We start from the raw sequence: 27,056 nt of genomic DNA on the forward strand, positions 1-27,056 counted from the left end.
TTCCAGACATCTGGGGAGACCCAGGCACAGGGGGCAGTGGGTGCTTTGTTTCACTTACCCTCTGTGAGTGAACTTCCTGTTATACTTGGAAGGTAGGGGAGTTGCTCTGTGTCTGTTTTGTCTGTGATTATGTGAAAGCTTGAGGTTCCTTACCCATTGAGGGCCACCAGCCCCCTTCCTTCTACTGTTACTTATTACTGTATTTTCTTATCTTTAACATGCACTTTTCCTCCCAGCTTAAAAATCTCTGAAATTGAGATGGATCTTACAGTTGTTATGGTCATGTTTCATTCCCACTCCTTTCCTCTAAATGGTAGGCGTGGGGGGGGGATGAGTAATGTGTCTCATTACTCATCTTGGGCAGTAAAATTGAAACTCTGCCTCCAGCCCCTAAGGCTACAAGGAAAGAAGGTTGACAGAGGCGAGTAGCAAGAGTGCCCCAGGCTAAACAGTGAAGGCCTGGGGCTGAGTATCCAAGATAGGTGGAGGCCAGCAAGATGGGACCTGCCAAACCATCTGTGACCAGATGGTAATTGTCTTAGAATCAGAGAACTAAGCCCACATTTGTCCCTGGGCTTTTGTGTTGCTTTGTTTTAGTTTTGTATTCTCCATCATAGCTTACTGAGCAAAAAAGGGGCTTTGTCTACACAGGAGTGTTAGTAGGAACACTTTCCTGGTTAACTTTTAATGTCCCTTTTAAATACATGCCTCCTCAGATGTCTAATATGTACATTTTCTCCCACCAGCTCTCCAGAGGACCTGAACCACTGGGGTCTGTCATCCCCTCAAAGGAGCCCAACGTCCACATGTCTTCCTCCCCATCATTCCCAGACACTTCCCTGTCCTTCTACCCGTTCCCTCAGCACTCTGTTAGGTGACCAAAGCTATTTTGAAGAAACAAATTTAAGCAAAGACGTTAACGGATAATAATATTCCCCCTCCCTGTGTATTTTAAAGGGTTGTGGAAAAAACACAGCGTCTTAATTCAAAGTAATTGACTTTGAATTGAATTTTCCAGATACCAGGAAGAATATAGGCAAGAGGGACTTTAAGTACCCGTGGAATCCCATCACATGGGCTACCACACATTCTCGGAGCCCAGAGATTCTGGGCCGCAAGATATGTCCAATTTAGGTGTAAGAATCTGCCTCTTTGCCTCTGGCATTTTAATCACAGTTTTGGTGATCCCACCAAAAGAAAAAAGAAAAGAAGAGGAGAGGAGAGGAGAGGAGAGGAGAGGAGAGGAGAGAAGAGAAAAGAAAAGGAAGGAGCCAGTTTTTCATCTGCAAATTGCTTACCAGTTAGTTGTTAATGAACACTTACGCTTTTTTCATGACACTGGCTGAGGGTATTTACTCTGTCTAATTTCTCCTCAGCTTAATGGGAGTAATTAACTGGGCCCTGTAACAAATTCATCAAAACAAACATTTATTCTGCTATCTATGAGAGACACTCTGCCAGCCACTGGAAGAGATTAAAAATATATGAGATATGGCCACTGCTCTCAAGGCACTCAATATCTAGCTGGAGGGGGGAATTTGTGAGAGCTAAATAACAGATTCAACACAATGGCACATGTAATAGCACAAAGCATTAGGAAATGAATCCCCAAATTCAGTACTGGGTATGTCAAAAGGAAGCAGTGTGAATAAAAAGTCCTTGGATAAGCTAAATCTAAAGAAAGTCATTAGGAACATACTTTTATTCACCTAACATCCTTATAACCTTTGGAGGAATTTCCTCTCCCCAGTCCTAGGAGTCCTGCAAGCTATCAAATATGAATCCTGCACAGCATGGCACCTGGTCCAGTCAGGATTCCTCACCCCTCTGACAAGAATATTTGGTCCAAGTGGGTACTTGATTGAACATGGGCCAATCCAGTCCTTCCCTGGATTGACTGCTTCATATGCATTGGGAAGAACAGTCCCTCTCTACTGGGATAGACAGAAAAAAAAAAAAAAAGGATATAAATATAGAATTATTAAAGGCCATTTTCAGCCTGATGGAGAGAGCCCTCCAAAGAATGAAGCCAAAATTCAGGAGAAACAAACAGGCATGTTCCTGACAGGCCTGAAGTTCCATCGAGTTTCAGAGGCCAGTAAATCCCCTTTGTATCTTAGTCTTCTTAATATGGTCTCAAAGAGTCACTGATGCTCTGTTCTTCCCTCCCCACCCCCCATCTTTTTATCTCTTTGTGCTTAATTTGGGATAGTTTCTATTGCTATATATTCAAATTCAGTGATCTTTTTTTCTGCAGTATCTAATCTGCTCTTAACCCCATCCAGTGATTTTTTTTTCTTTTCAGATATTGTATTTTTTATATTTAGAAGTTCTGTTTGTTTTTTTTTTTTAATCTGTCTTCCATTTCTCCTCTCATCATAGGCATATTTTCCTCTACACCTTGAGAATCTAGAGCATTTTTATAATAGTTCTTTTAAAACCCTAGTCTGCTAATAATATGATCTCTGCTGTTTCTGGGTCTTTTCTCATTGATTTTTTTTTCTTCTGCCTCTTTTTTTCCCTGCCTCTTTGCTTCCCTGGTAATTTCTTGTTGAATGTCAGATATTGCAAATTTTATATTGTTGGAATCTGCCTGGCATGCACTTAATTTACTTGAGATCAGTTTGGTTCTTTGGATGCTTGCTTTTAAGCTTCATTAGGCAGGTCTAGAGCAACCTTTAGTCTAAAGCTAATTTAGCCCAATTACTGAAGTAACGTCTTCCTGACCATCCTACCTAGTGCCTGTGTATTATGTGTGACATCTGGGTATTATTCTGTCTACTGCTTTTCCTCCCAGCCTCATGAAGCTTCAACCTTCATATGCAGGGGTTGGTATTCACCCAAAGATTCCAAAAGGTCTACTGAAGATTTCCAGAGCTCTCTCCCTCCCTCTCTGTCTCTCTCTCTGCAGCTTTGTCCTTTCTGGTATTTTTTCCTTCAAACTTGAGCTGCCTCAATTCTGATGTCTGTCTCCTCAACTCTAGGAACTCTGGGTTTTGTCTGTGTTCCTCTCTCTGTGCTACATCTTAAAACTGCCTCCTAAATGGAGCAATTATAGAACTCACCTCATTTACTTCCCTTCTTTCAGGATCACAGACCAGTGCTGCATGTTGTTCAATGTTTGAAAGTAGTTACTTTGGTTTTATAGTTGTTATGTTGGACGGGCAAATCCCATAGCAGTTAATCCTCCATGGATGGAAGCAGAGGTCCCAAATCTAATTTTTTTATCTACTCCTTATCAAAACTTTTCTCTCAGAGGATAATCGATAATTTTTAGTTAAGGAAAAAATACGTTAGTGCCAAATATTAATAAATGTATGTGAATTCCATTCAGTACCTTATTACTGTACTACCTCTCCACTTTTTTCTGACCCAATCTCAGGAGCCACAGGCTATGAGATATGACTCCATCTATCAAATGGGGATAATAAAAATACTCATAAGTTTGTGGTGAGGATGAAATGAGATAAATTACATAAAGTCTGGCATAAAATTATTGTTCTACAAATGGCATCTCTTAGTGCCACTGAATGAATCACAAGAAATAGAAACATGGATTTATGGAAATCAACTTTAGCAGCTCCATTTTTCTAAAATTAACAAACAATAACATACAAACACAGTTTTAGTTATAAGTTCATTTAGTGCCAACTTTCTGTCCAATAGGCTTAACTTTCTTCTAAAAGTTTCTCAACAATTCAAATGTTCATTGAAAATGCATCATACTCAATATTTTTATGTTCTCTAAATTGGATTTTAAAATAACAATGAACTGCATAATTGGCATTGAAAAGTTGTACCAATAAAAGCAACCAGTCCTGGTCATCTGAGCCTAGTGGCTCTGGTGTCCCAGAAGTCAAAATATGGGAGGAAGGAATAGCTAGACTGGCCTTGAACTTGAAAGATAAATTGCATAATTTACATTTCTACTAAATTCTGGAAACAGAAGTAGCAAAACTTGGTTTCTGCTTTTCATAAAAGTTAAAATGCATTGGTTATCTGTGGAGCATTTAGTCTGGCTTGCATTTTCAAGAAATCATTGATCTCATTTTAAGATAACATTCTCATCAGATCTTTGTACTGGTAGATCACACTTATCCCTCACTAGGGAAATGAACAGTCTCTTTCACGTGTTTAGAACTTCTTACTCCTTTACAGAACAACGGTTTACTAAGTATCTGTATATTCTGCTAAGTCCTTTCACATATTAAATTGCATGTATTCTCATTTTTTCTCTTACAACATACGTGTGTGTGTGTGTGTGTGTGTGTGTGTGTGTGTCTGTATTGCCATTTTACAGGTGAGGAAACTGAGGACCAGAGAGATACATGTAATGACTTGTGTAAAATCACAAGGAACTCTCTGCCTATAGTTTTAAAAATATCTCTTAAAAAGTGAAGATGATACCTGAGTGTCAAACTGATCATAAAAACCCTGGTTAGAGTGGGTGCATGGGTGCTTCTCCCAGCACCTGTGGGGATAACACTGCCAGCCTCTGGGAGACAAAGATCCGCAACTTCTCCCAGCTTCTGATCCCAGGGAGACATTCTCAGGGAGTCCTGTGTTGTTTCTTCCAGAAGCCTCCTGAAATTTTGCCCAATAGCTAAGGAATTAAAAAATGCTTTAAAAAAACATACAATTGAAACATTTCATTTCCTATTTGCTTCTGACTATCTGCTCAGTAGTTCTCCATAGAGGCTTGAACAAAGAATTTGTTATAGGGTTTGTATATTCATGCAAATAACATATTTCTCTACAAGACTACACCCTTTGTTCTTCCAGATGCTGAAATGTTTCTGTTTGCTTTTCTGGTTGATATTTAAAGGACTTTGGTGCAAATGTGCGGTTGCCAGATAATCTCTATTCTTCCCAAGGTCTTCCTTATGCATTGAGTGAGAGAAGACTGTGCTTCTCAAGTTGGGTCCCCCATGGCTTCCAGCAGGTGTGGATTTGCCACTGCCAGAGACCAAGCTGGTGCGCAGCATGAGGTCTTCATGGAGACATGTACGAGTACATTCTGCCTTTGGCTGGAGTGCTTTGAATTTACTGTGTGCTTTATGGCTAGCTCCTCTGATTCTGCAGCTTTCAATTTTTATTTCATCAGATTGTTGTTTTTTTGTTCTCTCTCTCTTTCTCTTGATTTAGTTGAGGAGTAAACTATTTTTTCCTTCGGTATAACTTGACATCTCAATTTTTGGCACATTTAGGGAGGCTGAAGTAATAGCTGAAAAGATGTCAGCTGCTGGAACCATCAGGGCTTCCTGCGAAGAATCAGCTGGGGAGCCGGGAACCCCGAAGGAGCCCTGACCCAGAATTATCCATAAGGACTGCCCCTTGGTTGGATGTCTGAAGTGTGCTGGAGTGAGAAGACCCTGCTATGCAATTCTAGTCTACATGGACTAAAAAAGTAAGAACCACTCAGTGGGTGCAGATCTGTGACCGAAACCACTCAAAGTAGAAACACACAACCATTTTGTCTCCCTTCTCCATTATAGGAGGTTAATAGATACATTTTTATAAAATAAGCACAGTTTTCCTCCTTTCTTTATAAATCATGATTCTGCCCATGCTATGATAAATGATGTCACTGATATACCCTCGTTGACTCCTTTTGAATGACTTAAGACACAAACAGACATCTTTTCCATTTTATGAGGGGATGGAGGCTGTGCTACATTAGGGAAATAGCTCACTTTTTTTTCCATAAGTAGACGTAAAATTTTATATATATATATATATATATATATATATATATATATATATATATATACATACACCCACTCTGTTCTGTTCTCTGCCTCTAATTCCTGACACAGAGCTCCTAAATCCTTTGGAATTTCCTGAATGACAGAAGCAACTGACATAGAATTCCTACATCCTTTGGATTTTTTGGGTGATAGGAACAGCTTTTGTTCTAATGAGGTGACTCCTGGTGAGCTCCTGGATGGGGGCTGGTCACCAGAAAGAACCATGATTAGAAGCTTGCAACTTTCAGCTCCACCTCCCGTTCTCTGAAGAGGGGAAAGGGGCTGGAAATGGAGTACAGGGAGGGTGGTGCTTCCCAACTCCAGGGGAGCAGAAAGAAGCTCATGCAGTTGGGACCTTTGCAGACCTTGCCCTGTATATTTCTTCATCTGGCTGTTCCTCTGTATCCTTTATCATATTCTTTATTATTTAATAAACTGGTAAACATAAGTGTTTCCCTGAGTTCTCTGAACTGTTCTAGCAAATTATCAAATCCAGGGAGAGGTTTGTGTGAACCCGTGATAGGTAGCCAGGAGCTGTGAGTAACCTGGGGACCTACTACTTGCAATCGGCATCTGAAGTGGGAGGACATCTTGTGGGACTGAGCCCTTCACTTGTGAGGTCAGCGCTGACTCCAGATAGTTATAGTGTCAGGATTGCTTGGCGTGGAAAATCCCACCCATCTGGTGTCAGAATGTTTAAAAGTGTTTAATAGAGAGGAGAGTAAAGGGAAAAATCCGAGTACTTTTCCTAGAAACCTAGAAACCTAGAAACAGTAGAAACCTAGAGCCGGCTACTGCTCTACTGCCCCAGCTGTTTATTTCAGTCTCTTGCCGGTTCTGGCCCCACATCCCTGAGCTCGGAATGCTGGGGTCCTCCAGGGATTGGTCTTTGGCTGTGTCTTCTCTGTCTGTGTTCATTGCCTTGTTGACCTGACCCATTCTCAGGGCTCTGAAAATCACACAAGTAATGGTGTCTCCCAGGTTTGTATCTTTAGTACAGATCTTTTTTCTGAACATCAGCCTTATATTTCCAACTTTTTATTTTGCATGTTTACTTGGCTGTCTAATTAACACCCAAATCCTAACACGTACAAAGCTGAGTTCCTTATATTCCTACCATTATCCAGAAGCTGAGCTCTTCTCACCAGCTCCATCCTGGTCAAGCCATCATCATCTCTCACTCCTGCTTTTATCTTTCTTTGTGTTTAATTTGTCCAAAACATGACAGTGAGAGCAATCTTATTAAAATCTCAATTAAACCATGTCACTTGTGCACTCAAAATTCTCCAATGGTTTCCAATTTTGTGCAGAGTAAAATCCAAAGCCCTTTCCACGAGTTCTACACCATCTGCTCTCTTTTTGTGCTTCTGGCCTGCTCTCCTGCTATCCTCTCCCTCCCACGCTGTTCCTGTCTATTGACACGGCCTCCTAACTATGTCACCTCAGGGCCTTTGCACGTGTTCTCTCTGCCTGCAGTGCTCTTCTCTCATCTCCCATCATGGCTCTCTCTCTCTCTTTCTTGCTCCAAGTCTTTACTCAAATGTCATCTTCTATGGAAGTAAACAAAAACCCACCAAATGACCACAGACGAAGACTATTCAGAGTTTGCTCTAGCAAAGGAGTCAGCCACCATCACCTGTATTTTGGCAGAGACTCAAAGGCAGAGGAGTGGGAAAGCTTTAGAGTGGAAATGGTGAAGACTTCAGGTGTGCCTGTTTGGAGGCTGTTAGCATGGGGATGCCAGGGGTGGGCTTGGTTAAGGGTGTAGTTTTGGCTTTCTCTAGTCCCTATGTTGGAAGCAGAGGCAAAAATTAGGGACGCTCTCAGTTGTTAATCAAGTCCTGGCCATTTTGGAACTATTATTAAGGATGCTATTGTTTAACTACTTGGAGTATTACCTAGAGAGAGTGGTCTGACTTCCAGCCAGTCTGAGTTAGAGCAGGCTGACTTCCTGGGCTAGGTACTGTAGACTGGGGGGTGGTTTCCTGGGTGGTTGCTGCAGACTGTGGTCAGAGTTCTCTTCTTATATGTTGTCTGCCCATCGTCAGCTTGTACAGTCAGTCTGTCAGTTCAGGGAGTTCTTCTCTAACAAGCTCACCTAAAATGCCAACTCTTTCCACACCCTTCTTTTCTTATTTTTCTTTTTAACCTGTGTCTCTCTCTATGTACCCCATATTTTGGTTATTTATCTTATTTATTATATGCCTCTCCCACTGTAATATAAATTACTTGAGTAAGGACCTTTCACTATCTTTTTTTCAATGTTATATCCTATAACCTAGATTACTATCCACCTGACCCATAGTAGAAGTCAATGAAATTATATTAGTAATTTTACCATGAAGACAACTGGCAGTCACTTCCTTAACCAAGTGATCGTGATTAAATCACCAGTAATATGTCATATTAATATCATGTACTCTCTGACATATGATGAGATGGCGACATCACTTCTGTGGTTTTTTCCTCCAAAACCCATAACTCTAATCTAATCATGAGAAATACAGCAGACAAACCCAAACGCTAAGGCGTTCTGCAAAGTACCTGGCTACAACTCTTCAAAAGTGTCAAAGTCCTAAAGGACAAAGAAAGAGAAGTTATCATAGTTTGGAGGAGACAATTAAATGAAATACGGTGTCCTAGACTGGATCCCGGAAAATAAAATGGATAAAGGTTTTCAGTGGAAAAACTAAAGAAATCCAAATAAAATCTCCACTCTAGTTAATGGCACTGTACCAAAGTTCATTTCTTAATGTTAGCAACTGAACCATGGTTATGGAAGATGTAAACGTCAGAAGCTGGATGAATGGTATACAGACACTATCTACACTAGTTTTGCAACGTTCTTTAAATCTAAAATTATTTCAAAATAAAACGTTTTTTAAAATTAAAAATACTTCAGAAAGAAAAAAAAATGTATATTAGGGACTGGAGGGAAGAGGGGACTCTACAGAATCATTCCAAATGCACTTCTAAAGCACCTACAGTGTGCTAAGTGTTGTTGAAAATGCTGGTGATGCAGTATCAAACGAAACCGACCCCTCCCCCTAAGGGCCTGGTACGGTCTGGTAGAGAGATGCAGACCACACAGTAAAGCAGCTGCGATTGGCACCTGGACAAGGAAAAGCAGAAGAACAGACAGGAGAGTTCAATTGTACGGTATGTGGGGGAGAAGGAAGGTCAGCGTAAGGAAAGTCTTCTTAGAGAAGCTGAGTTATGAGAGGTGATTGTTTATCCCACGGGTTGGGGGCATGGTCAGGGAAAGGGATTTGGAAGGACCTGGAGAACAGTCCTGAAGCCCAGACTTAAGCAATACGACCTCCCCCCAGGGAATGTATAAATATGAGCGCAGAGTCTCTCTGATACAGCCATGTCCTCCAGCAAGCTACGCTGATTTCCCAAAAGATACTTTATGCGTTGTTTGCTGCACAACTTTTAAGTTGATTTCTCACTCTTTATTTTAGCAAATAAACCAATATACTTGGATCATAACTTTAAAAAGAGGCATGCCTGAAAGAATTCCAGTTTTTCTTAAACTTTGAAGTGTTCCATTCATAATTTAAAACTAGCTCATGATATAAAACCTTATTGTGTTTAGATGATATTTAATTTTATTGAATAAAATCAGTAAGGGCAGTTTAGGAAACTTTCCAACATCAATGGAAAGAAACAGTACATATTCCTAGGTGGCATTTTTGAATGTGTAGAGTGACTACTGATGTCCCTCCTTTGGTGTCCCAGTAACTACTGAGATCTGGTCTGGAGATTATTTAGAAATCTCAGTGGGATGAAGGCAATGTTTTTACCAAGTGGACTGTTTAGTTCTGGGCTTTGATTTTGGTTGTTGTAAAATGCCAATTGGTGTATCGTTGATGAAACATAGACAAGTCAATCCACATGTTTGGAAATACATCAAAAGACATGTAAGAAAGATTTTGTCCATCCATCCATCCATCCATCCATCCATCCATCCATCCATCCATCCATCCATCCATATTTACCAAGTACCCACTGCACCCATAACACTTTGCTTGAATCCACAGTGTACAAGGAGACTTGATCCCTCCCCTCAACAAGCATATAGCCTAATGGAGAATGTAGACAAGAGAATAGGCACTTATATCCAGAGTGATAAGAACTCTGAAAAGGGTGAGCAGACAGGTTGAATGCACCCTGGCTTGGTTGGAGGCCGGCCAGGCGAGCTGTAGCCTTTGTCCAACAGGAGAGTGGAGTGCTGGCCACAAGCTGTGTAGGTGCTTTCTGGACCTCCATAGGCGCAGCGGGGGGAGGGAAAACATTTGCAGCAGCTGTCAGAAAAACTCTTCCTTCCCTCTGCCTCACAGATGTGATATCCTCTGTCAGTGTGTGCACAAAAGCAGCCTAACGGCATTAGAACTTCCCTCTTTAATAGGCTGGCGCCATTGGGACACTAAGGAACAATTTCGGTGACAAAAATAGAAAGCTACAGGAACTTCAGTTTCTATTGCCTGGTGAACTTATTTTCTTGCTTCTTCTTTTTTCCCCTCTAATCTTTGAGTCATCTGGTCTCTGAAGATCAAAAAAGACTAGAGGGGTCCTGACCTGAACCCGTAGGCATCCCTTCATTCCGCATTAATTTATTTCCTTCATCAACATCTCCAGTGCTGCAATGATGTCTATAAATGATCAAGAAAGTAAAACTAGCCCCTGCTGACCTCACACCTTCCTGTAGTCTTCAGCTTGATTATTCCCAACTACGCACCTTTCCTTCCCCGGCCTTAGTCTTGATGTTTTACTGCAAATTGATGCCAGCTAGAAATGGGCTTCAAATCTTTTTGCATTGGCCTCCTGGTTCTAAAAGTCTTTTAAGGAATTAGTTGCAGTTCCCTCCTCATCACCTGCCACCCATCCTAATTCCTTCTCTCCCACAGGAGATCCAACAAAGTGTCTTTCTCTTTGACTAGATGAATTCAGAAATCCAATCTAGTGCAGCTCTTCATGGATTTGGAAATAGAAGACAGGATAGAGAGACAGAATATCCAGTGAGCTAAGTCCTTGATTATTATTATGTATAACAATTACAGTGGGAATTGTTTATAAACATATGGTGATTTATTATATTTGTTTAACAGTGACCTCGCATATCATTTTCAGTTTTTTGAGGTATAATCAACTTACAATAAACTGCACATATTTAAAGCATACAATTTGATGTTCTGACATATACCTGTGAAATCATCACATAAGTCAAGATAATGAATATATCCATCACCCCACGCTCCTTCATTCCTCTTTGTTTCTTACAAAAGGTACTAAAACATAAATTTCCATGGACATAAAACAAGAAAAACTCTCCAGTGTCATTAACAGACGTAACTGTAACTGTACATTGCCGTCAGAGTACAAAGCAACATCCCGCGTTGGAGTCCGACAGCATCGTTCTAACAAGATGAAGGAGCCGAACGGGTCCATAGAGAAGGGGGCTATGTGACCCGGGCACAGACTGGACATCTAACTTACGACATCAGCGAGCTATTCTGATGGGGGTCGCCTTGATGACTGACCCCATCCCAGTACTTCCCAAGGCTAGATTAGGTGCCCCCGTGTACTCTCATAACATCCTATCCTTACTCCTAGAAGAAAATCATACCATTGTACTTCACGAGCCTACTTATTTGTTTTCCTTCTCCACCACGATGTTGAGAACCATCTTCATGCATCATTATCTCTGATGCAAAGCCTAACACACAGCAGAGCCCCAGGCACTCTTGTAGAAAAGGAAAATGAATGTCTTGCTTTTCTTGAATGCAACCGAGCAGATGGCTGGGTGTAACCCTTTTCCATGCAGGAACTCAAAGTGCACAACTGACTAGTGGCATGATACAAGAACATCATCTTTGAGTCTAAAAGTAGCATATTTCACCAATCAGGAGGGCTCAAATCACATCCTGCCACTGTCCTTACTGGGAAATGTTTAAGGTGAGATCCCCACCAAACCACGTCGTTTGCTGGAGGAAAACATAAACAAATATATGTGTGTGTGTGTGTGCGCACACACACACACAGACAGAAGATAAGTTCGTTTTTCTTTTATAACTAATTATAAAGAAATTCATTTGTTTGCCCACACATTCTAAGCATTGCCTACATGGTTTTGTAATATTTGATTTTTTTTCCTTGAAATCATCGTAAAAGAGAAAAACATTGCTTCTGAGAGTTATGAAATCTCAAAGGCAGTTAGAAATTCATTTATCATTCTAGTGCAGGAAGATAAACAAGAGTGTTGAGCAAAGACACTCCACTATGCTTCAGCAGTTATATTTTAGCTTCAGCTCTGACTTTACTTGAGGATTCTGTATTAAACGAAACACTGATCTTATTTCCAACATTGCATTCCAGCATGCCCCTAAAATCCAAATTCCTCTTCAGCTATTGCATTTGTTTCTAAGCATGGTGAAATAAATTCTCCCTGTGGTTATGCTTAAATATCACAGCCTACTGGCGGCTTTTCCTGACCACCACATTGCCCACACTCCACAATAAATAACTATATACTGATCTGAGCTCCGCAAATACTCAGTGTAAAGACTAAAATAAACCTTGTCAGAGTGTGCTGCAATTGTTTATATGTCAGAATAACTAGACTGGGAGATCTGTGAGGTTTCTTCAGCTCACAAAGAATTTTCATAAATTTGCATAGATAAGATCAGCACACAAGAATATGAATTACAGCCTTAAACCAGGAAGTAAATCCTACAAAAAAAAAAAAATAATTAAAACTGTTTTCTACATCTCCCTTTTCAGTCCCAAGGAGCATTCAATAGAATTCAATTTAACTCTCTTTTATAAATTCCACTTACCATTACAAGTGTATTTTAGACAATTTTCCTCATCAATTCATTTGTTCTTTTAACAAATTTTACTAAAGTCTTACTTTAACCCTCTTTTAAAAGATACTAATACGAATATACGTGCTGTCAAGAAGTTTGAAATGCAGTGATAATGATATGCACCAGAAGCAACTGCAACACGAACCGTTTACACAAATGGAAACTGGTGCACAGAAGCCTGGAGAACAAGCACAGAAAGCTTTGACTGTGGTGGGGGAGGGACAGTGACCTAGGACTTTGTCTAGGTGGAGGACGTGCTTGATCTGGACCTGCAGGCTGAATACCGGTTTTCTATCAGGGCATGAAGGCAAGGGAACCAAACCCAGAGAAACAGCACAGCTCAGGACATCCTAGACAGTAGAGCACACTAGAAAACAGGCGAAGTGTACGTCAGAGAGTGTTTGGAAATGCGTTCTAAAGGTAGCCAGTGACAAACACATGAAGGTTCTTGAACTCCTGCTGGGTAGTTTTGAACTTGACCCAATGAAACGGATAAGCAGTGCACAATGTAATCACAAGTGTAACAGTCTTATTTCCATCTTAGAATGATCACTTAGACAAAAGCGTAAAGCAATCCTTTGCAAAGAATGTTTCTAGGGACCCTGGCATATTAAGAGTTATAACTCAAAATGATTTCTGGTCAAATAAGTTTGGGAAAATGATGGGGTAAGCATACTTAAACTTCTCAAAGTCTGCTCATCTTTGTTTTATTTCTCCAAGGGGATATGCAACTCTTCCCAAACTTATTTCACCACAGAGACTTTTGTTTTTCTCTTCACCAAACACTAAGGATCCCAAGAATACATTTTGGAAAATGCAAGTGTAGAGGATGGATTGGGGCATTACAGTGAATTCAGTGAGATTATTTATGAGAATACTATAGTAATTCTCTTAATATCAGAAGATAAGCTATAGTAGCATAAGGGCATGGAGAACATGGAACCAAATCATGTTTCACTCTTAGAATAGCCAAGTCTTGGTGTGGTGAGTCATTTTGATGCTCGTGATATTAATGCACTGAAATCACAGAACTTAACCTGATGAAACTTTTCAGAAGGGGTTAGCCTAACACTGTACTAAACTTAAAGCCTCCTCCCCCTTTTTTAACATAAAGAAATTAAGTCCTCAGTAAATTAATAACTTGATCAGAATAGAGAATTATGGTATATATAGTAGGTCCCTGTTATCTACAGAGGTTACCCTCCCAGTGGATGCCTTAAACCGCAGATAGTGCCAAACCCTGTATGTACTCTGTTTTCCCCTATACATACATCTCTGTGATAAAGTTTAATTTGTAAATTAGGCACAGTAAGAGATTAACAGAAATAAAACCAATAATAAAATAGAACAATTATAACAATATACTTTAATGAAAGGTATGTGAATGTGTCTCTCTTTCTCAAAAATATCGAGAATTTTCCATTTAATATTTCTGGACCATGGTTAACCATGAGGTAACTGAAACCATGAAAAGTGAAGCTGCAGGTAAAGGGGGACTACTGTACAGCCAGCTCTCCATGCTCTTCGTGTTTTCCCTGGAGGAGACCCAGAGTGTGAATATTTATAAACACTGGATAATCACCAAACAAGTTTTGTTTGTCTCTGGGTTATATTTCTTTACTTATGTTTGAATAGAGATCCACATGACATTTAGGGACTAGCTGATGCTCTAATAAAACAAATGAAGTTGCACTGTCAAGACTTGGCTTTGAAGGAGCTGGGAAGCTACCCAGCGTTTCTGTCCCACCCTGGTGAACTCCTGGCTGCCTCCAACACTGTGCTGGGGAGCGAGGGCAGCACCGTCCAGACACACCTGCAGGAGCTCCCACTGGGCATGCGGCTCTACATTCACCTGGCTTCTTTAGCAAAGGGGTTTAAAAGGCAATTATGCATTCTGGTTTTCATAGCATTGTGCCAAGTCTATACAGTTATCCCTTCCAATAATCACTTTAAGGAAATCTGGGTGCTAAATAATTGTTTATTATTATAGCTTCCATTGTAAACATGTATTTAGAGAGCACTCAAAATCCAGTATCAAACCACTATTAAGGTTCTTTGACTTCATCTGAAATGACTCACAGACTTTCCTTTTGATCACCCTCAACACAGAGGGAGTATTTTGCTCTGCTCTACTTCCTCCTCCAGAGAGCTGCTATATTTCATAAGCCTGAGACAGTGATCTCCTTACCCACTGGCCAAATGACACTTTGGTCTTTACCACAGTAAGATCAAAGGATGAAGATGCCTTTGAAATGACTCTACTGTGCCTTTATTCCGGCATTTGAAATGCCTTGATGTTATAGTCTTCTGACTTTTCTCTCCACTCTGAATATTTTGGTAGCTTTCAATTTTCCCTGACAAAAAGGTTGTTTTGCATAGGATGTGGCAAGCAAAATTCAACTGAATGTGCTTTTCATTCAACATGGCAGTTTCTGAAGTGTTAACTGGAATACTAAACACTTTTCTTGACTATTAAAAATTACCGAAGGTCAAAGATGAGTAACTATAAATAGAGCAAAGATGATGCTCTATTCTCATGAATTTTCCATCCTGGTAAAAATGTTTGTGACTTGCTTTTACTCAAGATTAATGAGAAGTCAAGTGAACTATTATTGAGACACACCTGATCCACTTAAGGAATTGCAATTTTCACGCTAAGGACCTAAATTTAGTTTTTAGTTGAAAAAGAAAAGAAGAAAAAAGGAAGGAAAGCTAGGAAGATATTTTCTGAGACAAATTCTGAGAAGGATTGGGATAATTCTACACCAACTAATTAAAGGAAATACAAGAAATAAGAAGCAAAAATTAAGTTCCTTAAACTATAAGAAACAACTCTATATTCTAAGAAAGATATTTCACATTGTTGTTATTCCATAAATCTTGAGTAATTATTTCAGTCATCATATTAAAATGGATATCTTTCCTCCTTAGGAAAAAATGTTTTGTTTTGTCTTGTTTTTGTTCCAAAGCAACCATCACAGTTTTCTATCAAGAGAGCTAAAAAATTTGTATCATTTTGAAATATTTCACTGTGTTTTCTGGATGATTATGGCTATAGCTAAAAAAGAAAGTGAAGGAAATAAGCGAATATTTTTAAAAGTTATCTATAATTAAATAGGTGCTTTAGGAATGCCACTTACTGTCTATATATTAAACTTATTCTGGAATCATTGACAAACAGCTTGTTTTCATGACTTTGAATATCATTAAAGACCTGGATCAAGTACAGCCACTCTATGAAAATTCACCCCCTCTCAATCTACATAGGCAAAATTGTATACCATCTATTTCATATCTATAGTCTAACTAAGATAAGAGTACCATCATAATTAGATCGACAGATAGAAAATAACATGAATTACATTTATTGCAATACTTGAAATGTAATACTTGGAGTCACAGTCTACTGTGAGATGTTTCACGATGGCAAGAATAAGTCATTCTTACTTCTATCCCCTGGGCCCAAAACAGAGCCTAGTACACAATAGGTATTATATGTGTGAAGTCATTTGCTTTTTAAATATCCAGTGAAATAAATCATTAATTATCTTCAGTGTGAAAATAACTATGAAGGTATCCCATAAATCCATTAGCATGGAAAAGTGGAATCATCTTTCAGATCCTAAAATACGACACCCACAAGTATTCTGAAGTATTTTGTTTACACATTTTTACATAATGAATACAAATTCTAAGCACATCAAATGACTGCTTGTGTTTATTTAAAGATTTAAACTTCAAAAGTGGAACATCTCCTCCATTCCTTGCTTGCAGTACCTTTAACAAGGCATAGCTATTAGAACAATGAAAAACATTTTGACAATACCAAGGTCTTGTATGAATTAAAGCTGTTAAACTAAAGAAGCTCCTGAAAATTTTATCTCTCTTTACATATAGAGAAAATAAAAATCATTTTTCTAAAGTCAAAGACAAAGATGATATCAGGAAAAGATTTGAGAGATTAAATACATATAAAGAAAAGCTAGGTAGATATAATTAAAATATGGTAAAAATGCTATATACTGCATTACCCAATACATGAGGTCCCTCGCCCCATGTGATATTGAACTCTTGAAATTTGGCTAGTTCAAATTGAACTCAGCCATAAGTTTAAAAATATGTATATTTTGAAGATAATGCAAAAAAAAAAGTAAACTAGTTCATTAATAATTTTTATGTTATGTTGCAATAGAATAATTTGGATATATTGGGTCAAATAAAATATATTTTAACAAGACAAGGATGCCCACTCTCACCAATTTATTCAACATAGTATTGGAAGTCCTAGCCACAACAATCAGACAAGAAAAAGAAATAAAAGGCATCCAAATTGGAAAGTAAGAAGTAAGTAAAATTGTCACTATATACAGATGACACGATACTATATGTAGAAAGCCCTAAAGACTCCACCAAAAAAACTATCAGAATTAATAAATGAATTCAGTCAAGTTGCAGGACACAAAACTAAAATACAAAAATCAGTTGTTTCCAGACATTGATAATAAATAATCAGAAGGAGAAATTAAGAAAACAATCCCATTTAAAAATGCATCAAAAAGGATAAAGTACCTTGGAGTAAATTTAACCAAGGAGGTGAAAGCTGTTTACTCTGAAAACTATAAGACATTGAAGAAATTGAAGGGGACAGAAATAAATGGAAGGACATATCATGCTCATGAATTGGAAGGATTAATATCATTAAAACGTCCACACTACCCAAAGAAATCCATAGAGTCAATGCAGTCTCTATCAAAATAACAAAGGCATTTTTCTCAGAACTAGAACAAATAATCCTAAAGCCAATATGGAACCACAAAAGACCCTAAATATTCAAAGAAATTTTGAGAGAGAAGAACAAAGTTGGAGGTATCAGGCTCCCTAATTTCAAACTATACCACAAAGATATAATATTTAAAAAAGTATGGTCTTGGCACAAAAACAGACATATAGCATATAGGTCAATGGAAAGGAATTGAGAGACCAGAAATAAATCTTCGCTTATATGATCAATTAATCTATGACAAAAGAAGCAAGGATATACAATGGAGAACTGACAATCTCTTCAACAAGTGGTGTTGGGCAAACTGGACAGATACATGCAAATAATGAAAGTGGGCTCCTTTCTTACATACAAAAATAAACTCTAAAGGGATTAAAGACTTAAATGTAAGGCCTGAAACCATAAAACTCTCAGAAGAAAACATAGGCAGTAAACACTCTATCAGTCTTAGCAATATCTTTTTTGATATGTCTCCTTGGGAAAAGGCAACAAAATAAAAAATAAACAAATGGGACTACAACAAACTAAAAATCTTCTGCACAACAAAGAAAACCATTAACAAAATGATAAGACAACCTACTGAATGGGAGAATATATTTACGAATGATATATCCAATAGGGATTGATATTCAAAATATATAAAACTTATACAAGTCAACATCAAAAAAGCAATCTGATTAAAAAATGGTCAGAGCATATGTATAGACATTTCTGTAAAGAAGACATACAGGTGGTCAACAGACATATGAAAAGATTGTCAACATCACTAACCATCAGGGAAACGCAACTCAAAACCATTCTCACTCCTATAAGAATAGCTATTATCAAAAAGTCAACAAATAACAAGTGTTGGCAAGAATGTGGAGAAAAGGGAACACTCATGCACTGTTGGTGGGATTATAAATTGGTGCAACCTCTATGGAAAACATTATGAAGAGTCCTCAAAAAATTCAAAGTAGAACTACTATATTACCCAGCAATTCCACTTCTGGGTATTTACCCAAAGAAAACAAAAACATTAATTTGAAAAGATATGTGCACCCCTATGTTCATTGCAGCACTATTTATAATAGCCATATATGGAAGCAACCTAGGTGTCCATCAGTAGATGAATGGATAAAGAAAATGTTGCATATATATATATATATATATATATAATGTTACTCAGCAATAAAAAATAAATCTTGCCTTTTGTGACAACATGGATGGACCTAGAGGGTATGTATTATGCTAATTGAACATGTCAGGCAGAGAAAGACAAATCCCATATTATTTCACTTGTGTGTGGAATACAGAAAAACAGAACAAACAAAACAAAAACAGTGTCATAGAAACAGAACAGTCTGATGGTTGCAAGAGGGGAGTGAGGCTGGGGGATGGGTGAAAAAGGTGAAGGGGAATAAGAGATACAAAATTCAAGTTGTAAAATAAGTAACAGATATACTGTATAGCATATACTGTATAGCATAGGGTATATAGTCAATAATATAAAAATAACTTTGTGCAATTACAGATGGTTGATAGACTTAGGTGGGATCACATTATAAGGTACAGATATGTTGAATCATTAAGTTGTACACATGAAACGAGTATAATATTGTATGCCAACTATATTTTAATAAATTTAAAAAAATGACTTCAGCTGTTTCTTTTTCCTGTTTTTCAATGTGACCACCAGAAAATTTAAAAATACATATGTGGCACACATTGTATTTCTATTGGACAGCATTGCTATATAGAATCATTTTTTCTTTTCCAATTTTCTTTTTAGTTTAAATTTGGCTTTAAGTAAGTGGGTTTCAGCTTCTAGTGCATGCAGGCTAAATATTTTTGAAAGCTCTTCTCTTATAAATTATAACAAGTTCATTTTAAAATTCATTGATTAGTTTTTCAAGACAGTATGTAAAACACCAACCAGGAAGGGAAAATGAGCTGAAAGCAAATTCGAGAGGAATAACTTTCTAACCTAAAATCTGTCTGTCTGGAGGGCAAGAAAATAATTTTGAGGTCAAACAAAGCCCTCACACCACTCAATGTGGTAAAGTTGAAGGTGAGATGTGCACGTTAGATCAGAAGCCATGAAGGTGACTATAGCATTATGAAAAAATGGGCCAGAAAAAAACATCTCCCTATCAGAATCGAAATCATTTGAGGAATCTTCATTCTCTCCACTGGAAAACAGACAATTAATAGAGAGTATTAACACATTCAATATCTGGTTCTTGAAATACACACACAGTGACAATTATCAGTCTCCGACATTCATCAAAAAATTGGTATCAGTAAGCTCTATTAGAAGTTTTTAAAAAGAGGCCATAGTTACAGATAAAGCAGAGACTACAAAAGCCAAAGAGTATACTGTAAACAACTTTGTCATTAAATCTTAAATCTATGTTAAGTGGTCAGTGGCTTAGTATGAAAAAATTTACCAACTCTGATTCACAAAGAAATAAAAAGCATCAAGAATTTTATAATATTTTAATAAATTAAATCAATTTAAAATCTTCTCACAAGGAAGACACCAGGTCCAGACAGATGAGTTCTACTTACCTTTCAAGGAATGGATTATTCCAAAACCTTATATATTCTTTTGGAAAATTATAAAAGTGACTACTTCCCAAATAGTTTTATGAACCTATAGTAATCTTGATCCCCAAATTTGGCAAGGACAATATGAGAAAGGAAATTTCAATTCAATCTTATTCATCAGTTTCCATGTGAAAACTCTAAACCAAACGTTAACGTGTCCATCAATGTATTCTTTTTAATCCTTACCAAGTTGGGTTAATTCCAAGACTACGTGTTGTATAATTTTATTTATATTAACTTCTAGAAAAAGGCAAAACTGTACCAATGACTAAGCACATCAATGATTGCCAACAGTTGACAGTGGTGGGAAGGAATCACATTCAACAAACACACAAAAATGTTTTAGGCTAAGGTAACTGTTTCACTCGTGATTGTGGTGATCAAAAGCCTGTGTAATTAAAATGGGGGAATTTTTATACGTACATATATAAATCTCTAAATAAAAAGAGAGATAAAAGAAAGGTTGAAGAGGCTCCCACTGGCCAAATCTGGGAAGTGGTGGCACATTATAATCCGTTGAATAAAATAAGAACCGATTTGATGGTACTGATGACGAAGGAATGAAGGAGAGGGAGAGAAGGAAGACTCTTTCTTACAGTGTAATGCTGACTAATAAGTATTAAAGGAATGATATAGTCTTAAACATATTACTATTTTGTAAACATCATAGTTAAAACTGATTTGAGGCAGGAATTATCAATGGATGTTAAATCTAGAAAAGTACAGTCTCAAATATCTTCCCACAAATTACTTATTAATCACAAAAGGAAAATCAAAAACTGTGCAGTGGAGCAATGGACAATACCTTACTCAAGTGAGCAAAATTAACATCACCAATAAAGAGCAAACAGACATTCTGTGTCTCTAGATGTAATATCCCAAGATGGACACAATGTCACCTAGGTTATATTCCAGCAAAAATTATGAACTATCATAAAACCCAAATCAAGGAACATGCTATAAAAGATCTAGCCTATTCTTCAAAAGTATCAACATCATTAAAAATAAAAAGCTGGAGGTCAGGCAGTTAGCTCAGTTGGTTAGACCACGGTGTTCTTAACAGCAAGGTTGCCAGTTCAATCCCCACATGGGCCACTGTGAGCTGTGCCCTCCACAACTAGATTGAAACAACTACTTCACTTGGAGCTGATGGGTCCTGGAAAAACACACTTAAAATAAATAAAAGTTTAAAAAATAAATAAATAAAAAGCTGGAGAGATCCAAGATGGGGGAACAGATAAACACTGTGCCTGAGTTCTTCTGTGAACACATTATAACTACAACTAAATTATAGAACAATCAACCTGGAGAACCATCTGAAGTCTAGCTGAACAGAATTCTTACAACATAAAAATATAAAGAAGAAGCCACATCGAGACTGGTAGGAGGGACAGAGACACAGAACGGGACCTACACCTTCGTCTGACAGTTTAGAATCAGGAGGGGTATCTCAGCTGCCTTGGTTCCCCCCAGAGGAGCGAGGGACTCAGCCCCACACACCAGGCTCCCCCAGCCTGGAGTAATGGTGCTGAGAAAAGGAGTCCCCACAACATCTGACTGTGAAAAACAGTGAAAATTCTAACCGTTTGGGTGGCCCAAAGGCTGCAATAAACCCAGATGTTTTTTTAAATAGCCTGCACACAGACTCACTCACTTGCAGGCACTTACCTTGGGCTCCAGCGGAGAGATGGTGACTCGGGGGACCTCAGAGACATAGGTGAGGGTAGACTGAGGTGTGTGGCTTCAGAGGGAGGAGTGGAGAACAGTTGGCATTTTCCCGGTGAGGGGGTCCACCTTCATGCAGCCAGCAGGCAGGTGCCATCTTTCCTGTGTTGAGCCCGCCCCCTCTGGCCAAATCTGAATCTGATTGGCCTGTTGAGCTCTGCTGCTCCTCCCTGCTGACTCACTGGGAACCCGCCCCACCCAACTCCAGCACCACTGAAGGCACTTTCTCCACAAGCAGCCAACCCTGTCCATATTGCAGTCTTTCTGGAGGCATTTTCTCCATGAGCAGCCAGCCCTTCCTGAATCACACTCCTTCTTAGAAAACTATCAGAGTCCAGCAGGCCCCAGGTAAACAGTGACTGGCCTCAGTGTGCTCTGAAATTTTTGCTTAGTCACTCCAAGCTCAGCATTGGCACCAAACCATACTTTACATTAACCTGGTGATAACTGAGGGATAGAATAATGCAGGTAGAAGGCAGCCACACCAAATCAGTATATGTGAATGAAGAGAGCATTGATTATCAGATGGTGGAGCTCTTATCCTACTGGAGTCATCTTCTCTATGTCTCTATGACAGAGAAGTGAAGGAGCGAAGGTCTGGGCTAATGGGGAAAGGTGACCTCTTGAGATATGAAACAACATCCAAACCAAGCAAAGCCTTGGAGGAATGTTCTTCTATTTCAGATCAGAGCTTCTTCTCTCACTTTCAGCCCAGGGGTATAACTGACAAATTCACTTATTCATTCAACAAACACCACTGCGTATCCAAGGACAGAGAAACATAGCGAATAAGAGGCCCACGGCCTTCTTACTTCCTCCTCCTCCATGAGCTCTTCTGTGAGCATCTATCTCACTGTGTCCTGGCCCGTCCTCAGGAACCTAACCCTCTATCCTTTTCTTTCCACTCTAGGGATAATTCCTGACATTTTACAAGCCAATAATATCAACTCCATATATTCAAGAGCTTTCTGGACATCTCCATTTACATATTCCACAGCTACCTGTTGGGGAAATAGAACAATCCTACCAACCAAAGACCCCTTTGTACCAATACAGGAGAGAAAGAGAAAAAACAATTGTTTTATCAGATTTAATGTGTTTTATCAGATTTATCAGATTTATCAGAAAATGTGTTTTATCAGATTTACATGCATGTAAAAGTAGCAGGAATGTGCCTACAAAATTCTGGACAGAATTTCACGTAAATTCATTCATAAATGTAGAAGAGAAAATCGTTAAACTGTTTTATCTGCATTAGAGACAAGAGAACACATCTTTTGTGTGTATGTCACATGTGTAACTTCTGAGGGACTCCCAAGGTCATCTCAGAGGTTGTGTTTACAGTTCCAAGGGTCAGAAGGCTTATGACCTTGACTTGGGAAATCCAAGGTCAGATATTTATTGAGGACCCCTGTATTTTTAATGAGACACCCTAAGAGGGAGAGGGTGAGTGAGGGAGTCATCTCTTTCCTCTTTACTAAACAAAGTGTGATCACCTTACCCTTACATTTGAAAGCTTCATCAACTTAATCCTTACATATCACAAATGTATTATTTTCTAAACTGATATAGTCTCTTTTTCTTCAGCTTCTTCAGATAAAGAAGCCTGCTCCTTCCTCTGAGTTCCTTACCTCAATATGACCATGAATTATGCTGTCAATCCAGCAAGTCTGTGCCCAAATCAAAAATGGATGCCCTTCTCTTGTGATCATTAGAAACTCCTGGCCATTCTTGCTCAAAATTATCTCTTCCTTGTACCCTCACTGTCCTGTCAAAGTTCAGGTCACCCTCCTCTGTGTGTCAGCAGCAGCCCATTATCAGGTCTCCCCACTTCCAAGCATGAGCTCCGTGGGGATAAGAGGGACTGGGGGAACAGCCTGAACATATACAAGCCTGAACAATTTGTGTTTATTTCTCTTTGTCAAAAGAGAATTTAATAGTCATGAAAAATTTGTTCTTCAGTGCCCTTCTCATGCTTTTCTACCCCCGTTTTTGTGCTTCTCCATTTTAGATATAAAGCTTTCTTTTCCCTTCTTACATTCCACAACTTATTTCTTCTCCTTTTTCACTTTTCTCTTCCGTTTAGTAGTCAAGCACCCCAAAACACTAACAAGAAGGTAAGAATATCATAAAATAGCTAACAGCAATGTGTGCGTTTTCTTTGGCCAAGTGCCACTGGTTGCTTCTTTAGAAAGAAAAGGCTTGTGCTGATTCTGCAGACTCTTTGTAATAGATCAAAGCAATGGGTGTGCAGTATATCCTGCACTGCTCATGCAGAATAGGTGAGGAAGGCTATTGAATGAGACAAAAAGCTTTTGGGCTTTAAGATGTAAAACTGGTCAGTTTGTGGGACGCTTGTGGCTAAGGCCTTGACAGAGCAGATTTTTTTTTTTTTCCTGGAAAATAATTCACCACAGGCTTGTACCTCCGGGAAGGCATTGGGGCATAGTTGGAAGGAGGGTTTGGGGGTAGGGTTGAGGCAACGGTGAACAATTAATACAAAAGGGAACAGTGGCTAGGCAGGCATGTGGTGAAAACAGGGGATATTGACGTGAGCCAACGGCTTGAGCCGGGCTGTTCCTCACTTTGTGCACTTCTGCTTTTGTAAGCTCACTATGGCCGAGATTTTGTCGTTAGTGTCATCATCTTTAATTGCTTATGATAATGGCAGACCATTTAGTTTCTGAATTTCAAACCTTGGTGGCTCCAAATAAAGAAAGAAAAGTTGGTGTCTTTCTTTTCTTTTTTTTTTAAATGAAATTTTTAAATCTTATGAGAAGAAAACATGTCATCTAGCTGTCATCTTTGTGGCGTCTCTGAAAGCTGTGTCAGTGTTTCCATTGCAAATAGGCCGTTTTGTAGGTTTAGAGCTGTTATAAAATACCCTAGGATGGAAATGTGCCACTACACAAATTTGGGTCACCTGCTGCGTGGCATCATTAACATTGCTACTTTTGCTTTTACCCCATGTTTAGTATCAAAAGTAGGAATATCAAACACCAATACTTTTAGCCTGGCACCTGATACTCTATTGCATTTTATGAAAACAGGAAAAGCAAGTTCAAGTGTAGAGTGTGTACCTGTCACTTGTCCACAGAAAAGGCAAGTAAGGCTCCCCTTAAAAATGACAGAGCAGCAGCTCTTTCTCTTCAGGGCTCCATGCACTGGAACAAAAGCCAGGTTATTTATCAAGGACAGTAAGTATTCTATGTGGTTGCATTTTTGTCTTGGTCTTGCTGAGAGGAAAACAATCTCACGAATTCCCCGCTCTCCTAGTATCCTAGGAAGACCTCAGAACTTCACGTTACTCTTTGTTATCTAAAAATAGATGATTTCCTTGATAATAAAGACCCTCAACATGAGTGATTTATGGTTTAGATGCCTGAAACTAAGTATAGCAGGGGCTCTGCAAGAAGATCTAGCTAACTTGGTTTTAGAGGTAAGCACTAAATGACTTAGAACTTCAGTTTCCTCATTTGTAAAACGTGAATAATAATTAGGCATTGTTTTTTCTCTGTTTCATTTAATTTTAAGGTAACACCTGCACAGGTAAAGAGGAAAAAAAATAAAATAGTACATACGGATACACAAAAGGGGAGAAGCATCTCTCCTGCGACCATTTCCCACCTCCCCACACCAGCTACCATCACCTATCTCCTGTGAGTCTTTCCAGAGTAATTTTTTGCTATATGTGTATGTATGCATGTGTAAATACATGACTACATGCATATGCTTTTCTGTTTATTCCAGATAATATTTACAGAATATTATAGTATTTTAACTAATAACTAAATTTTCCTGTTTCTAATGATTCTTTTTCCTCTTTATATTTTATTCTCTTCAGCCCTCATATGTTAACAACTCCAGACTTATTTCTGTATGAGTATATACCTGTCAACTTTTATGTGGGATAGGGTTTCTTTCATGAAATAAATAAGTTTATGGGACCGCGTCTTTCAAAAATCAAAATAGCGCTATGCTTGGCGCACACCACTGGCACTCGATGCAGACTGCATAACGAAAACATGAACACATGTTAGTTTGATAGTGACACCCTGAAGTAGCTGTTTTATGGTAGCTGTACAACTACCAATTTTTAATGTTTGCACACAGATAATAATTTTTCTCAACTTTTCACACATATCAATTTAGCATTTTTTTTCCTCCAGAAGGCTTTTTACTGATTTTTTTGAGAACTATTGGTGTGTCTTTCCAAAATCAATTCTCCAATTCTTTGACAACAACTGATGTCTTATAGTAGTATCTCTAGTCACATTGCTAAACATAGTTTTATGGTGTTGCTAATTAATTTTATTCTTTTTTAGGTAGATTTTCCTCCTATTCAATGAGGTGTTTTTTTTTCTCCCTCTTGCCAATATTTATACATATTTATTCTCTCTTAATTTCACTGCAGTAGCTAGAACTTTCCACACAACTTTAAATACTGACTGTGACAACAGATTCCTTATGTTACTTTCGAACTTAATGGGAACACACTTAACATTTCAACATTAATTGTGTTATTAGTTCTGAATTTCTGGTAAATTATTTTTTATGGAGGGGGGTGGGGTGTAGGAGATGAGGGTAAGGGAAATCAAATATCTGGTGATGGAAGGAGAACTGACTCTGGGTGGTGAACACACAATGGGATTTATAGATGATGTAATACAGAATTGTACACCTGAAATCTATGTAATTTTACTAACAATTGTCACCCCAATAAATTTAAAAAAAATATTTTTTATGGAATTAAAGAAATTTCCTTCTATAATATTAGAAGAGTTTTTTTTCTTTTTTGTCATCATAATAGGTATCTGATTTTAAAATTCCTTTTAGCATGTATTAAAATGATTATGTTTAATTTTGATTCTTTTAATATATTGATATAATGAATTATAATGATATATTTCTTGTGTTAATGTATCTTGCAATGCTTGACTAAATAAATACTTCTTGGTCTTTTAATACACTTAATGTTTTATTTTGAATTTTTACATGTATGTTCATAAGTTAGACTGACTTAGACCTTTCTTTTCTGTTGCTAAACTACCTAAATTTATTTAAAAAATGGTTAAAATCTCCTTCAGATACACAGAATTATATTAATGGATTTCTCAGTTATATGCATTTAGAAATACAGAGTGTCAGTTAAATAATTAAAAGCAGGGTCACAAACTCAAAACTGTATACGGACCAGGAAAACATCCTACATAAATGAAACAACCTACATAAGTGCTTGTGTTTACAACGAATATGGCAGCACTCTGGCAGAGAAGCCCAGGAACTGGCTGAGGAAGCAGGCTCTACTTAGATCCAGTCAATTACCGCTGGCAAAAACGTGAGCAC

The sequence above is a fragment of the Rhinolophus ferrumequinum genome, chromosome 4 (assembly GCF_004115265.2).
Source record: "Rhinolophus ferrumequinum isolate MPI-CBG mRhiFer1 chromosome 4, mRhiFer1_v1.p, whole genome shotgun sequence".
Lineage (NCBI taxonomy): Eukaryota > Metazoa > Chordata > Mammalia > Chiroptera > Rhinolophidae > Rhinolophus > Rhinolophus ferrumequinum.